The sequence below is a fragment of the Herpailurus yagouaroundi genome, unplaced genomic scaffold (genome assembly GCF_014898765.1).
Source record: "Herpailurus yagouaroundi ecotype Mexico unplaced genomic scaffold, PumYag 159, whole genome shotgun sequence".
Taxonomy (NCBI): Eukaryota; Metazoa; Chordata; class Mammalia; order Carnivora; family Felidae; genus Herpailurus; species Herpailurus yagouaroundi.
This window is the reverse complement of record NW_024412400.1, coordinates 19,597,471-19,612,470: the sequence shown is the minus strand read 5'-3', so window position 1 is coordinate 19,612,470 and position 15,000 is coordinate 19,597,471.

The following is a 15,000-nucleotide window of genomic DNA, read 5'->3' as shown; positions in this document are numbered from 1 at the left end:
AGCTTGAAGACACTGTGGTAAGTAAATATGCCAAACACAAAAGAACAAATAATGAATGATTCCACTTATATGAGGTACCTAGAATAGCAAAATTCATAGGAACATAAAGCACAATGGTGGTTTCCAGGGGCTAGGAGAGAGCAGGAAAGGGAGTTTTAGTTTAATAGGTACATAGGTTTAGTCTGGGAAGACGAAACAGTTCTAGAGATTATGGTGGTGACAGTTGTGCCATGTCAATATACACAGGACTGCACACTTAAAACTAGCTAAATTGGAAATTTTTCTGTTATGTTCTTTTTCCCACAATATTACAAATGTTTTAAAGATAGGTGTCCTTGAAGATGTCTGCTTCAAAAGCAATTAAAATCATTAGAATGTACTGTTATCTATAATAATGTCTTTAAGGTACAGAAAGAAAAATAACCATTGGTTTTCTTCTAGTTAAACTATCACTCAGGAGAGGTGAGTTGTCAAATAACAACTGCACCAGATGGATGGAATTAAATGAGCAAAGACGACTTCATTCAAGACTATTCCAATAGGGGAGAAAGACTGAGCCCAACTCCATTAAAACAAAAAGCAGGAAGAATTTCAAGTGCTGGGGTAAGTTTGTGGGAAAGTACTCAGAGATACTTAGCCAAGAGGCTGATCATTGTGATTAGGTCATCTGTGTTTGACAATTGCTTCTGGAAGTTAGGCTCCTACCCTCCCACAAATATTGGCAAAATAGGCCACTTCTTTTTTTATTGAAGTATAGTTGATACACAGTGTTAGACTAGTTTCATGTGTACAACATAGTGATCTGATGACTCTCTAACACTTGTTATGCTATGCTCACCTCAAGTGTAGGGGCACTATCACTCTTGATGATTGCATGGCAAGTGGGCTCCCATCCTGGGTTGTAAAACTGGCAAGAGGCTGGGTGACAAAGACATTTAAAGGAGCAGAGAAGCAATCTGACATGACCACGTTTCCAAAGTAAATGCTCTTTAAAAAAGGAGGTGGAGGGGCCTACAGTCTGAAAGTAATATGTCTAAAGTTTGTGAAGCTGAGAGAAACATTAAGGCTTACTTCATTAGACTCAAAGGAAAAATAAAAATGACTGTCACCACTTACTCTCAATAAAAAAGCTATTAAGCATGTATTTTATCAAGAATATAACTGAAGCAGGAAGGGAGGGATAGGAACCAAGGAAAATGCTGAATAAAGAAATTGGTAAACATATTACTGTTAAAGTAAGTACTGAGTGTCAATAGGGCTTGTAATAACAATTAAAATTGGAGAGAATTTACAAATGAGCTGGAACTAAAATACTTGACAAAAATAATGTGTAAGAAACTGGATTCAGGATATTTTTTATTCAATAATAATTAACATACAGTGTTATATTAATTTCAGGTATACAATATAATAATAATTATTAACATTAGTTATCGTTTATGTGTCTTCTCTGTTCTAGGCAATTTGCTACTTCCTTTACAAACATTTATTTAGTTTTCACCGGCCCTACTAACTAGTTATCCTTGTTCTACAGATGAGGCAATTGAGGCTCAGCATGGCTAAGTAAGTTCCTAAGTTTACACAGAATCTAGATAACAGGGTTGTGAATCAAACCCAAGTCTGCCTAACTCTTCGCCAGATCCTCCCACCCTCCACCTCCAGGGTTTCAGTCATTCTAGGATCTCTGGTAGGATATGTAAAGTATTGATATATTTTAGAATTTGTCAGGTATTTGAGGGTAACTACTGAAATACAAGAAGGAAAAATTCTTTGCAAACCAGGAAAGGCGAAGGGGACTAAATAAAGCTCAAACAATCAGAAGTCTCCAACCAAAAAGGCCAATAGAAACCAATGGGGAGACCTAAAATCTCTATAAAGTCTGCCAAAGGATTAGGAGCGAGCAACCTAGCAAAACAGAAAACTTTTAAACAATAACCTCCCCATTAGACCTAAATACTATGGGAGAGGAATATGGCTCCCCACCCACTCTGTCAGCAAAGGCCCAGATAGGAGTCTAGATTTCCACCCTTGCCCAAGTATAATGACCGTGCCCCTCTCTACTCCAGGGTGATATCAAAGAAGAAAAGTAGAGAGTGAGGATTTGCATCCCAGTCCAGCCAGCAGCATGCCCTCTTACAAACACACACACACACACACACACACACACACACACACACACACCCCAAGAGTGCTGCCCCCATCCTAACAATGAGAAAAATCTGAATAAACTACAAAATCCTAACTTCTCTTGAGTATCTCAAAGAATGGAGGTTTCCAAGAAACCACATAGCCAGGTGGACTGAAAGCAATGATAATAACCACAAAACACAAACAGCTCCATTTGTTATTTTGAAGGGAAAAAAGGGTAACTGCAAAAAGTATACAAACACCTTATAAAATTGTGCAATTCAGAAATATTTCCTTATGATATTTTGAACAACATTCAACATTGTTCTGGAAATCCTTAGCAAAATTAAGAAAACAAATTAAAATATGTAAAAATGATAAAGGAAGAAGCACAACTATTATTATCTGTATATCATATAATTTTGTCCTTGGGACATTTTAAAAAGTTCTACAGATAGGGGCGCCTGGGTGGCTTGGTCGGTTAAGCGTCTGACTTCGGCTCAGGTCATGATCTCACGGTCCGTGAGTTCGAGCCCCGCGTCGGGCTCTGTGCTGACAGCTCAGAGCCTGGAGCCTGCTTCAGATTCTGTGTCTCCCTCTCTCTCTGCCCCTCCCCTGTTCATGCTCTGTCTCTGTCTCAAAAATAAATAAACGTTAAAAAAAATTTTTTAAAAAAAGCTCTACAGATAGATTAAATAAGAGAATTTACCAAGGTGGGGGAATAAAAATCTGTAAACAAAAAACAATTGTATTTTTATATATCAATAGTTAGAGGTTAAATTTAAGTATGTCTTAATATTCTATTTACATTAACAGAAAATATTAAATATCCAAGAATAACCCTAACAAGATGTGTAGGAATTTTTCAGAGAAAACCATAAAACTTTACTGACAGACATTATAGAAAAAACTCAATAAAAGCTGAACATGCTATGTTCATGGTGTGGAAGATTCAAAGATTTAAAGTTTCCAAAATGATTTAGATATTCAACAGAATCTCCATCAAATTCCCCATTTGCTTTGTGGAAACGAACAAGCTGAATCTAAAATTGATATGGAGGTAAAAAGGGCCAAGGCTACCCAACACACTTCTTGACAACTTCAAGAAAATAAGAAGTCTTGTTCTTCAAGATATCAAGGCTTGTTGTAAAAGGCTACAGTAATTAAGTCAGTGCATACTATACAATGACAGTTAACAGATCAGTGGAACACCATAGATTGCTGAAAAATAGACCTATACTTATTTGGACTCTTGAAATACAGTAGGCATGGCTCTCAAGAGTGTTAGGAAAAGAATCACCTTTTCAATAAATGTGAAAAAATGAATCAAAACACTAATAGAAGACATTATAGGAAAGTACATTCCTGTCATCTTGATAGGACATAAACAACAAGACATAAAGAGCACTGAACATAAAGGAAAAGAAAAATTAACTTAAAATTAAGAACTAACCAAAGACATCATAAAAGGAGTAAAAAGTCAGGGGATACAGCAGGAGAATGTTTGTAGCACATATATCCAAAGAACTTGCACTTAGAATACATGAAGAATTCCTAAAAATCAACAGAAAAAAATAGAAAATGAGATTTTAAAAATAGAAAATGAGATTTTAAAATGAGCAAAACACTTGAATAGGCATTTCACTCACACACACACACACACACACACACACACACACACAGACACACACACACACACATGCGCTTGCGCACACACCAGAAAAAAGACCAGTAAATTTACTTAAACACTGATTTACCTAATTAGCAATTAAGAAAATGCAAGTTTAAGAACACTAAGATATCATTATTCATACAATATTAAAAATAAAGGGGCGCCTGGGTGGCGCAGTCGGTTAAGCGTCCGACTTCATCCAGGTCACGATCTCGCGGTCAGTGAGTTGGAGCCCCGCCGTCAGGCTCTGGGCTGATCGCTCGGAGCCTGGAGCCTGTTTCCGGTTCTGTGTCTCCCTCTCTCTCTGCCCCTCCCCCGTTCATGCTCTGTCTCTCTCTGTCCCAAAAATAAAATAAAAACGGTGAAGAAAATAAAAAATTAAAAAAAAAAAAATAAAGACTACCCAAATAGTGCTAAGGATGTAAAACAAAAGAAATTCATAAATTGATAATAAGATTATAAATTGGTGCGAGCATTTTGAAAAACACTTAGACATTATCTAGAAAAATTAAGAACACAAATACCCTACGACCCTGCAATTCCACTCATCCGGATACATAAATATATAATAGAGCAACTCATACCTATGTGCCAGGTTATATATATATGTATATATACGTGTGTGTGTATATATGTGTAAATATATATATATGTGTGTAAATGTATATGTGTGTGTATATATATATATATATATACATATACACACACACACACATATATAAATGCACATAGAAACATTTATTAACCAAAAGTTGAAATAACCCAATTGCCCAGCATCCACAGAATGAATCTAGAGGAGTCAAATATTCACACAAAGGAAAGGTTTGGGAAGCCAAAGGAGAGGAAAATAGAGTCAGGTTACATGGTACATTCTCAACAGGGGTGAGAATTGATTCTTGAGTGGTGAAAAAAAATCTTACTCTTTTTGTCTAAAACACATATATACTGTATACATATATTAACAGATATATAGTGTATCTGAAGACATTAAAATTCCACGTTGTTGGGGGGATGGGGAGAGCAGTTAAGGAAAACAATATCTAAAAAGCCTCCTTCCTTAGGGAAATGATAATAGAAAATGGTTGGGAAATATTGGACTAGGCAATGAACACAGCAGGATGGGGATAAGGGTCTGCACAGTGAGTTTAACCAAGAATATTATTACTCAGGACAGCTGAGACAAAGGAAGATGTGAGGCAGAAGGGATGTGTCCTAGCAGTCATTTAGAAACAGGTAGGTAATTAGTTCAAGTTACAGTCTTAAGCACCTAACTTTAAGTTTTAGAATCTCCCCAGAGGACAGTTTCTCCAGTAGCTTACTGAACTGTGTGTGATTGATGCTGGAGAGGGGGTGGGGGGGGGCAACTCACAGAAGCACGAGATGGTAGGATGATCTGAGAGTGACTGGCATCTCCCCAGTGAGGCAACCGATTTACACAATAATCACTAGTGCTTTGAGCCAGTATTAGATCCAATAGGAAGGGTTCATTTTATAAAGAATTCTAAGAGTTACCATGAATGCAGCATTGTTATCCTCCAGTTGGTATCCTTGAAAGTAAAGAAGAATAAAACAACTAAAGTTGGTTAAAGATTTAATTACTTAGTCAAAATAATAATGCATAACAGACAACCAGAACAGTCATTACAATAAAAGCCAGTGGGAAGCATAATTTAAAGAAGGGCTCAGAAGAAGAAAATGTTGAGTAAATCTCACAGTAATAAATAACTGTGAGCTGAAAAAAAAAAAAAAAGAACAACAACCAAAACCAGTGAATAAAAGAACAGACTTCCACCCAGAAAGACTTTTGGTGATAATGAAGCCCACAACAGTTAAGTGCATTGGTGTAGTCATGAAACTGTTGCCAATGTGGAGTTGAACCCATTAGGTCTTCTTATTACTGCTTTTCCCAGTAAAATGTAGCATCTCAAAGCACATCAATTGTCAGTTTTGCCTTCAAGTGATTAGTAAAAAAAAAAAAAATCTATTTTCCTTATTTGTTTTTCAATTTTTATATTGAACTTGTGTCTACAAATTAAGTCAAAGAAGCTATTTTAAAATTTTTTTTTCAACGTTTATTTATTTTTGGGACAGAGAGAGACAGAGCATGAACGGGGGAGGGGCAGAGAGAGAGGGAGACACAGAATCAGAAACAGGCTCCAGGCTCTGAGCCATCAGCCCAGAGCCTGACGCGGGGCTCGAACTCACGGAGCGCGAGATCGTGACCTGGCTGAAGTCGGACGCTTAACCGACTGCGCCACCCAGGCGCCCCAAAGAAGCTATTTTAAAATAACCTTTCAAATAACCAGGAATTATCTTCAAGCAAAAAGTACATCAACAGCTTTGAATTCTCTACAATTCTCACTATAAAATAATATATGTGTATATATATACACATATATGTGTATACATGTGTATATATATGTGTATATGTGTATATATATGTGTATATGTGTATATATGTGTGTATATGTGTATATATATACATATATATGTATATATACATATATATGTATATATATTACTCTGAGCCAATAGTTATTATAAAATTATTCATAATAAAATAGCATCACAATCTATTTTCTCAAAACTTGCACAGTTCAGAAAGATAACTTGTTAAAGAAAGTTTAACAAGTGACTAAGGACTGCTCTTTGAATAAAACAGTACATGATTATTCTCCCAAGTAATCTACATAGATTGGAGGTGAATGTATTAAGTTATTCATTAAGGAAAGAGGAAAGACTATTTGCTGGCACTGATCCTTAAAATATAAACCAAGCAGGGCTCCAGTATCTATGAATTAGAAATTCAGATCAGAGTTGATAAAATACTTAATGCCGAAACTTGATGAGCCCAACAAGAGCAAGTAAAAGATACAGATGTAAAATGCATTCTTGAAGGGAAATGCAAAGAAGAGAATTTTTTCAAGAGTCATTCTTCCCAGTTGGCAATGCTGTTACAGCATTTTGTTGATGATGAAAAATAAAGTAAAAAGGGCACATAACAGCAGATGGGACATTTCTATTATTATGTCCAGACTCATCAATTTATTATGCTGTTTCATAAGAAAAGACAGTGTTGATCATAGCAGTCAACTCTGAAGAAAATACTCAAGACACACAATCACTAGGCCCACTGGGAATACCCCAGGCTCCTGCTTTTAGGCACGTGCAGTCTTCATGGTTCCTCTCATCTATGAGAGGAAGTCCATCATGGCTTGTCCAAAATGCCTCAGGTAACATGAAATGCCGTTATCATCAAGAGAAGTGGAGGCTTAATAGTTTACTGTTATCTATTGACTTGCTCTGTGGAGAGTATTGAACCTCAAAAAATTGCTTTATTGAGAATTTTGCCTACAAAAACAAAAAAATTATCAAGAATTTGCTAAATCAGCACTTGCCCTCAAAGAATATCTATGCAGCTAGTTACCTGTGAATATGTTACACATGGAAAAGTGAAATCTAATACCAAGAAGAGATAACTGACTACAAGGACACTCAAGCATCTATCATTGTCAACAATTCTTTTTGGAGAGTATGTTAAAAGTGAATACTTGGGGCACCTGGGTGGCTTGTTGGGGTCCAGCCCCAGCAGGTCCAGGGGTTCCCAAAGGATGAATGGCATCGGCAAAAAGTAACAAACGGAGGGGCACCTGGGTGGCTCAGTCGGTTAAGCATCCGACTTTGGCTCAGGTCATGATCTCACGATCCGTGAGTTCAAGCCCCGTGTCCGGCTCTGGGCTGATGGCTCAGAGCCTGGAGCCTGCTTCCGATTCTGTGTCTCCCTCTCTCTCTATTCATGCTCTGTCTCTCTCTATCTCAAAAATAAATAAACGTTAAAAAAAATTTTTTTTAAGTAACAAATGGACACAGACAACAGCAGTGTGTTAGACTAGCCACTTTATTGTGGCAAGCATGGCATTATTATTTGTTAGCAATTTCCTTGTAGAGTGCATCATCTATGTTTCTCGGCATTACCAATTCTAAAAACGTTCCTTTGTGTAATCACCCATTAAGGAACAATATAGTTATTTTCTTGTAACGTTCCCTCCTGCCCTTTTGCTTGTTGATTAATTTCTTCATATTATTTTCATTATGTATCTACGTTTGTCTATAGTCTATAAAGCATTTGCTTTGCTATTTTCTTGAAAGGTCATCTATCTCTCAACAACTCAGGTGGAATGTTTACAGGGACATGACTTCTTAATTGTTTCTTTGAACCATTTGCGGTATAAGGAACAAAAATATTCCCTTTGGTCTGGGGTGCTGGGAGGGAGCCAAGAGAGCTCTGGGAACACACACCTTATGCATTCCCAGAGAGACAATGTGTACCTAGGAACTAATGAACTATTCTGTACCTTAACCTACCAGGCGCAATCATCATCTGGAATGACTCTTGGGGGCCAAGCGGGCCTAGGGGTTGGAGTAACTTGTACCTATAGTTGCAACATTGCAATATATAGATACATTCCTTTGTTGCTGGAGTGGGGCTTTCAAACCCATTTGTCCCCTCCTTGGCTGGGAAATATATGGGGCTATCTTTCCTTTAGGTAGAGGAGTCTTTACAGGGGGGTGGCAAGGGCTGGATGTAGGGCCGCATAATTTCTCTGCAGAATCTTCCTTCTTTCCCCAGTGGTTCTTTTCCCAGGGGTCTGTCGTGGGCAGTTCCCCAACAGACAATTCCCCAGGTACTTTCATTGGTAGGGGGCTGCCCCAACCAACGCTAAGGACAAATTACATAAAAGTAGGAGTACAAGAAGCTTCACTGTAGGTGGGTTGCCAGGTAGTCCCAATCTGTCCACCGCCCAGGCCCTGCCATCAGGCTGGTTGGATAGCTTGGCTTCCGGCAGTGGCTCAGTCATTTAAGTGGCTGATTCTTGGTTTTGGCTCAGGTCGTGATCTCATGGTCGGTGGGATTGAGTGCCATGTCAGGCTCTGCACTGACAGCATGGAGCCTGCTTGGGATTCTCTCCCTCTCCTTCTCTCTCTGCCCCTCCCCTGCTCATTCTCTCCCTCTCTCTCTCTCTCTCTCTCTCTCTCTCTCTCTCTGTCTCTGTCTCAAAAATAAACTGTAAAAAAAGTGAATTCTTAAAAAAGTCAGGATTGCTGTAGTTGGTATATAAAAAAGGGGGAGAAATTGCTAATAACAAAATAAGTAAATATTAAATTTTTGTGGTTTCCTTCTTTGAGTAAATTCCCAAGATGAATTACCTTAAAATATTTGCAAGCACTAGAATAGTAAGAAAAGACTTGTGACCAAGCATCATTGCTTTTTGTGAACTCCTAGTAATGAATAAATTTGAGTAAAAACTGCACACAAGAACCAAAAGACCTCAATAACTGGATTGTCTCAGTCAGGGAGTGTTCTGCTTTATTAAATTTCTGATGGCCTTAGGTTTGAATATAAATCCCTTCCAGGTACTAGATTATTATATACAGCCCTTGGAGTGAACATATATTTGAAGTCACCACTATGAATGTCAATTATCATAGTGTTATTTCTTAGGCATAAAAACAATCCAAACTCCTCTCCTGGAATCTACTATATGGTTACCAAACCTCTGATCTTAGTTTATTTTCTATTTGCCTCTTCCAATTAAAATCAAATGTAGAAGTGACTGCCACTGAGAGGGTTCCAGTTAGTTGAACGTTTTCTATGTTCTGTTCATTTTAAAAATGTTAAAATGTGATTTAGAAATCGAAAGACAGTACATCGACAAAAAAAAAAATTGTAAATTTGCCTTTTACCAAGTGTTTACGCATGCATAGTTATCTGATTGTCACAGTAATGTTGTGAAATAGATAAAGGTGTTCCTACAGTGAAAAATGGAAACTCAAAAAGTTTATATCATCCTTGACTCTACTTTTTCTCTCAAAATTCCTATCCAATCTGTTTCTAATTCCTCCTTGCTCCATTCTCAAAAGGAATCTAGAATCCAACCACTTCTTACCACTTCCACAGGCAGCCACCTCCTGAGTTACACCATCATCTCTCACCTGAATTACTACAATAATGGTCTCCCTGTTTCAAGTTACTTCTCAAGTCAGCAGCCACAGTGATCATTTTAAACATGAAACAGATCTTGCTACTCCTTTGCCCCAAACCCTGCGACGGATCCCATTTCACTTGGGATAAAATCTGAATGAAGACCTTAGTGTGCCGTATGAGGCCCTACTTAACTCTAGTCCTTTGTATCCCTTGCGCATCACCTTCTACTTCCCCTTTGCTCACCTTGCTAGAGTCACCCTAGTCTGTATACACTCCTTCAAACACACACACACAAGGCCTGTTCCTGCTTTGGACCCTTTGAGCTGGCTTTACCCGCTGGTGTAACACTTGGCCTTCAATATCCCCATGACTTCCTCCCTTAGCCACTTGAAATCAGATCAGTTCTCACTTCTTGCTGAGACCTACTCTGAACACCTATTTAAAATTGCAATTATCCTCAGACTCCAGATCCCCCCTTTGTCTTGAGTCCCTTTGCTTTTATTTTTTTAGCCACCACACTTAGGACTTAAAACTCTCAAATCTCCTACCCTTGACTGCCTGTTAGAATGGAAACTCACAAAGGCAGAGATTTCTATCACTGCTGCATCCCGAGTGCCTAAAATAGTTCCTGAAACACAGAAGGCTCTCAATAAAAATCTTCTAAATAAGTAAATTATAGAAACATATAAGTGAGGTGCTCAACGGCATTTTTTTCTTAGTTGTTGCCATTGTTTCTATGTTTTGTTGTCCTGGCTAATTGGGTTAGTTAGAACAGCACCGTTATGATCTGGGAGCTTCTTTACTTGGGATTGGTTATAACATTTAGTGAGCCAAGAAATGACTGAGAAAATTAAAAAAAAAGTATATATATATATACACACACACACACACACACACACACACACACACACACAATTCCTTGAAGTAGTCTGCAAAATTTAAACAATTTAGTATTTTCACTGTGAAATAGGGTACTAAGCTTAGTCATGACCCCTGGGCCAGAAGGGATCATGAAGAGTCTCCATCTGTCCCATACAGTAACATTAGAAGGATTAAGTGAAATGCAAATTAGGAGAAGATGTAGGGTTTCATTAAATTTAGGAGCCAGGAAGAGACAGGGAATTGGCTGATGCCCAAAACACAATGCACCTCACATGTCCAGAAAATATACAGAGATATTTCTCGTCAAATGATCTCTGTTATCTACTGTGTTACCAGGGGACTCCAGGGTCACATCTGTGGGAGGTTGGCCCCCAGGAACCATAATAAAGGATTAGGGAATGTGGGCCAATTATATCCATCACCATTCAAGACTGACAATGCACTCCCATTATTCTAATGCCCTCCAAACAAAAACACAAACAAAACAAAAAAGGAAAAGAAAATAAGGAAATACTAGGATTGTATTCCTATCAAGGACTCAGGACACTGCATTCTAATTAATATGGAGAACCTTATTTACAGTCTCTCCAAACCCAGTCTCCTGAAAACATTTAAACAGAATTTTCCAATGTGTTCCCTGTATTGATTTTTTTCCTTGAAACTTAACAAGAAAAATCATCATGTGGTTGATGCAAAGATGCAACCCTTTTTAATCAGCTTTCTTACTACATTATGTTTATGATCAAAAGTTTGCCTTTAACGTCTAGACAATACTGTAAAATGAATCTCAGTGCTGGCAATGAGCAATCCTACAAATATTCACTTAAAGATATACTGTCCCAATGGAATTGACTCTATTTTAGCACCAACGTCTTGATTTAAGCAGACATGCTATATTAGAAATCTTATTTGTAAAGAAGTCAGTAGAATAAAACTATTTAAGCATTCACTTGATTTTAGCCAACCATATAAAGATTTACCCCAGAACTTAAGCATGCATTAAAGAAGGTACAGCCTTTGAATTTCCATTTGTGCACAACACTGTCTAGTCTTAAAATCTGGACAATGTAGTCCATAATTAGAAAATGTGCCAGACTATTGGAAAAAAGAAACATCTGCATAGACTTAGTCAAATTGTTTTACTCCATATTCTTTAAGCAAAGGATATCTTCAAGTCCTTCCACAAAATACTACTTTTAGGAAAAGCTGCAATATACTTTGTTCACAGAAAGATCAACTTTCTGTACTATGAAAAGCATGTAGATTTGATGTTAGGTAGACATGGGTTCAACTCCTGACTGTATCATTTACTTAACATGAAATATTTGGTGTATTGCTTAAGAGAGTCTCAGTTTTCTCATCTGTAATATGGGAATAATAGTGACTAACTTCGATAGCTTGTTTATGATGGTTATCAAATATATGTAAATCATCATACACATAGGAAGTACTAAAATAAGAGAGTGCTTTGCTGGCTCAGTTGGAAGAGCATGCAACTCTTGATCTTGGGGTTGTGAGTTCAAGCCTGACATTGGGTGTAGAGATTACTTAAATATTTAACAAACAAAAAAAAAAAAGAATAGAATCTTTTTTAAAAAGGAGGGGGGTCACAAGCACTAAAATAAATGGGAGTTATTTTTCATATTCTAAAAAGTAATCATACTGATATGCTAAAATACCTCAGTAGCCTAGATAAAGTAAAGAGAATATGGCTAACCAAAGGATTATAATTTCTTCAAAAGTTATTCTCATTTATCTTTCCTCTCCTTTCTCACTGCTGTCAGCCCTCTGGAGATTTCTATCTCTCACACAATCATGAAAATGCCTTCCTAAAACTTCTCCTCAGCCCTACCGTCCTAACTCCAACATACCTGATTGATTAGCTTCCAGATCAGTCTACCTGGTAATACATCCCTTTGACAATATAATTTCCTCCTATCAAAAACTTGGGGCAACTCCCAGTTACATACCAAATAAAATTGAGACTTCTGAATTTTATATTTAAGGCTCTCCACAACATTACACAAATTGCTTTTTCTGCCTGATCTCCCCTAATTCGTGGACACACAGCCTGTATTTCAGTCATTATGGCCTACCCACTGTTCTACCATATTGGGGGAGGGCACAGGAAAGAGTGGAACATAAACACAACAGGGATGAGCTATTATGGGTACCCAGCTCAAGGTGGTGTTTAAATTTGGCAGCTGTTTACCACTAGCTCTTCCTCCAGAAACAAATCCCATTTTTCTCTACAGTCTGCCTTTTTTGTCTTAGAGAACTGTGAGGTGTCTGTTAAAGATTCGGGTCCTCTTAGGTGGTTTGAGCTGGAATGTTTAGAATTGAAGTGGTCTTGGCATTATAGGAAACAGAAAGTACACACAGAGATCTGAGAAAGAGCCTTTGTCCCACAGTGAGAGGAGCAGTTAAATCTACCTGGGAGGATTTTTCCACACTCATGGAAAGGTACTATACATCAGAAAATGCCAAGCGCCCACCAGGGGGTGATAAAGCCACTAATGAGAGCTCAAAGGGAAAACATTTCCAGACCGTGGTCAAGGTGACAACAGCACATTTTCTCTTCTCTCTTTCAGGACGCCACTTTTGATTACTCATATTATGAAATAGGAGTTTTATTGTGTAATTTTAGCCTGAAATCTAATTCAAAGAATATGGGGTGCTCAGTCATCAAAACCTTCATGTTTGCAGAGCGTCACTTGCTGCCATGGTGATGGCAGCTCCCATAAAATCTCCAAAGTCAGAAAAACAGCAGCTTCTTGATTATTTGTGTTCCCTGGTTTCCCAGGAAAAGTTCCAGCTGCTGAGGGGCTTGGTGTTGTACAAATAAACACTCAGTCTGAGCCTTCCGGCCTCTATGAGCTTGCCATGCTATGCCTTCTCCCTCAAACTTGCTCTGTTCAAATCCTTCCTATACTTGTGGAACCAGCTCAGTAGTTATCTGCCATGAATCACCTCTCATTCCCTACTCCTCTCCCCTGGCCCAAAGTTTCTCCTCCTCCTTCTTCTTAGATCATAGACAATCTTGTATTTATTTGTGCTCTTTTTACAGTCCTTTTTGTAGTTGAAACAAAGAAAGGGTTGGTTGAGGGGGGTTGATCTTGTTTTGCATTTATAATTTTGTTATTCCTATATAGCGTCTAGTATAGGACCTTATACACAGGAGGCACTCAGTAAACACTGGCTACGAAAATGATTCAAAACAAAGCGTGTGTCACACCCCAAGTCATGTCTCAGAATTAGGGGAAATCATTTGAAGCGAGGCTTGGAGTCTGATTAAAGGACAAGAGACAAAGTAAAGAAGGAGATAGGGTAGCAAAGTACGCTCTAGGCAGAAAGAATTCCATGCACTTATGTAGGCAGGTCAGAAAAACCACGGAAGGTTGAGAGACTACAGTAAATTCAGCGTCATGGGAGTGGAACAGTGTTTGCTCACGTTTGAGAAGACACCAGAGAGTAAGTCTAACGAGCTATGAGGAGTTGTGGACAACGTTGGTCCCTTGAGGACACGCAGGCCAACCTGGGTGGCTCCCCAGCAAAGCAGAGCCTTTTATTTTCTCATTCAGCCTTCTACTAGTTTCCCACGACTATGGTAACAAAGCACTTAACAAATCATGTAACCGCATGGCTTACCACAGTAGGAAATTTTTCCCTCAGTTTCAGAGGTCAGAAGTCCAGAATCAAGGAATTAGCAGGGCCCTGTTCCCTCCCAAGCCTCTCAACTGCTACAAACCTCTAGCTGTTTCCCAGAGGAGCTTAGATATGTCTGATAGATACCCTGTTGTCATAGTACATGCAGCTCTCTTCCTCGCAAAGCCAGGAGGCAAAAGGACCATAGAGCCAGGTCGACTTACAACCACTGCTCCTTCTTGATCTGTAGATCCTAAAGCTCAGTGTAAGCCCCCATGCCAGATTTCCTCCATACCCACTGGTTGCGCTTTGCTAAGGAGGTGTCCCTCCCTACCATAGGATTCCTACCTCTCTGCAATTGTCTGTTAGGAAAATCCTTATTAGACTGAACTGTGAAGGAAGGCACATTTCAAGTTCTCCCTCATAAAGCTTCTACACACTAGAAAATCAAAAATTATAGGTGTACATATATAGGTATATATAAATATATATTACATATAACATATGCATGTAAATATATGTGTATGTATATGTGTATGTGTATGTGTGTATGTGTGTGTATGTGTGTGTATGTGTGTGTATGTGTGTATGTGTATGTGTATGTGTATGTGTATGTGTGTATGTGTGTGTGTGTATGTGTATGTGTGTGTATGTGTGTGTGTATGTGTGTGTGTATGTGTGTGTGTAT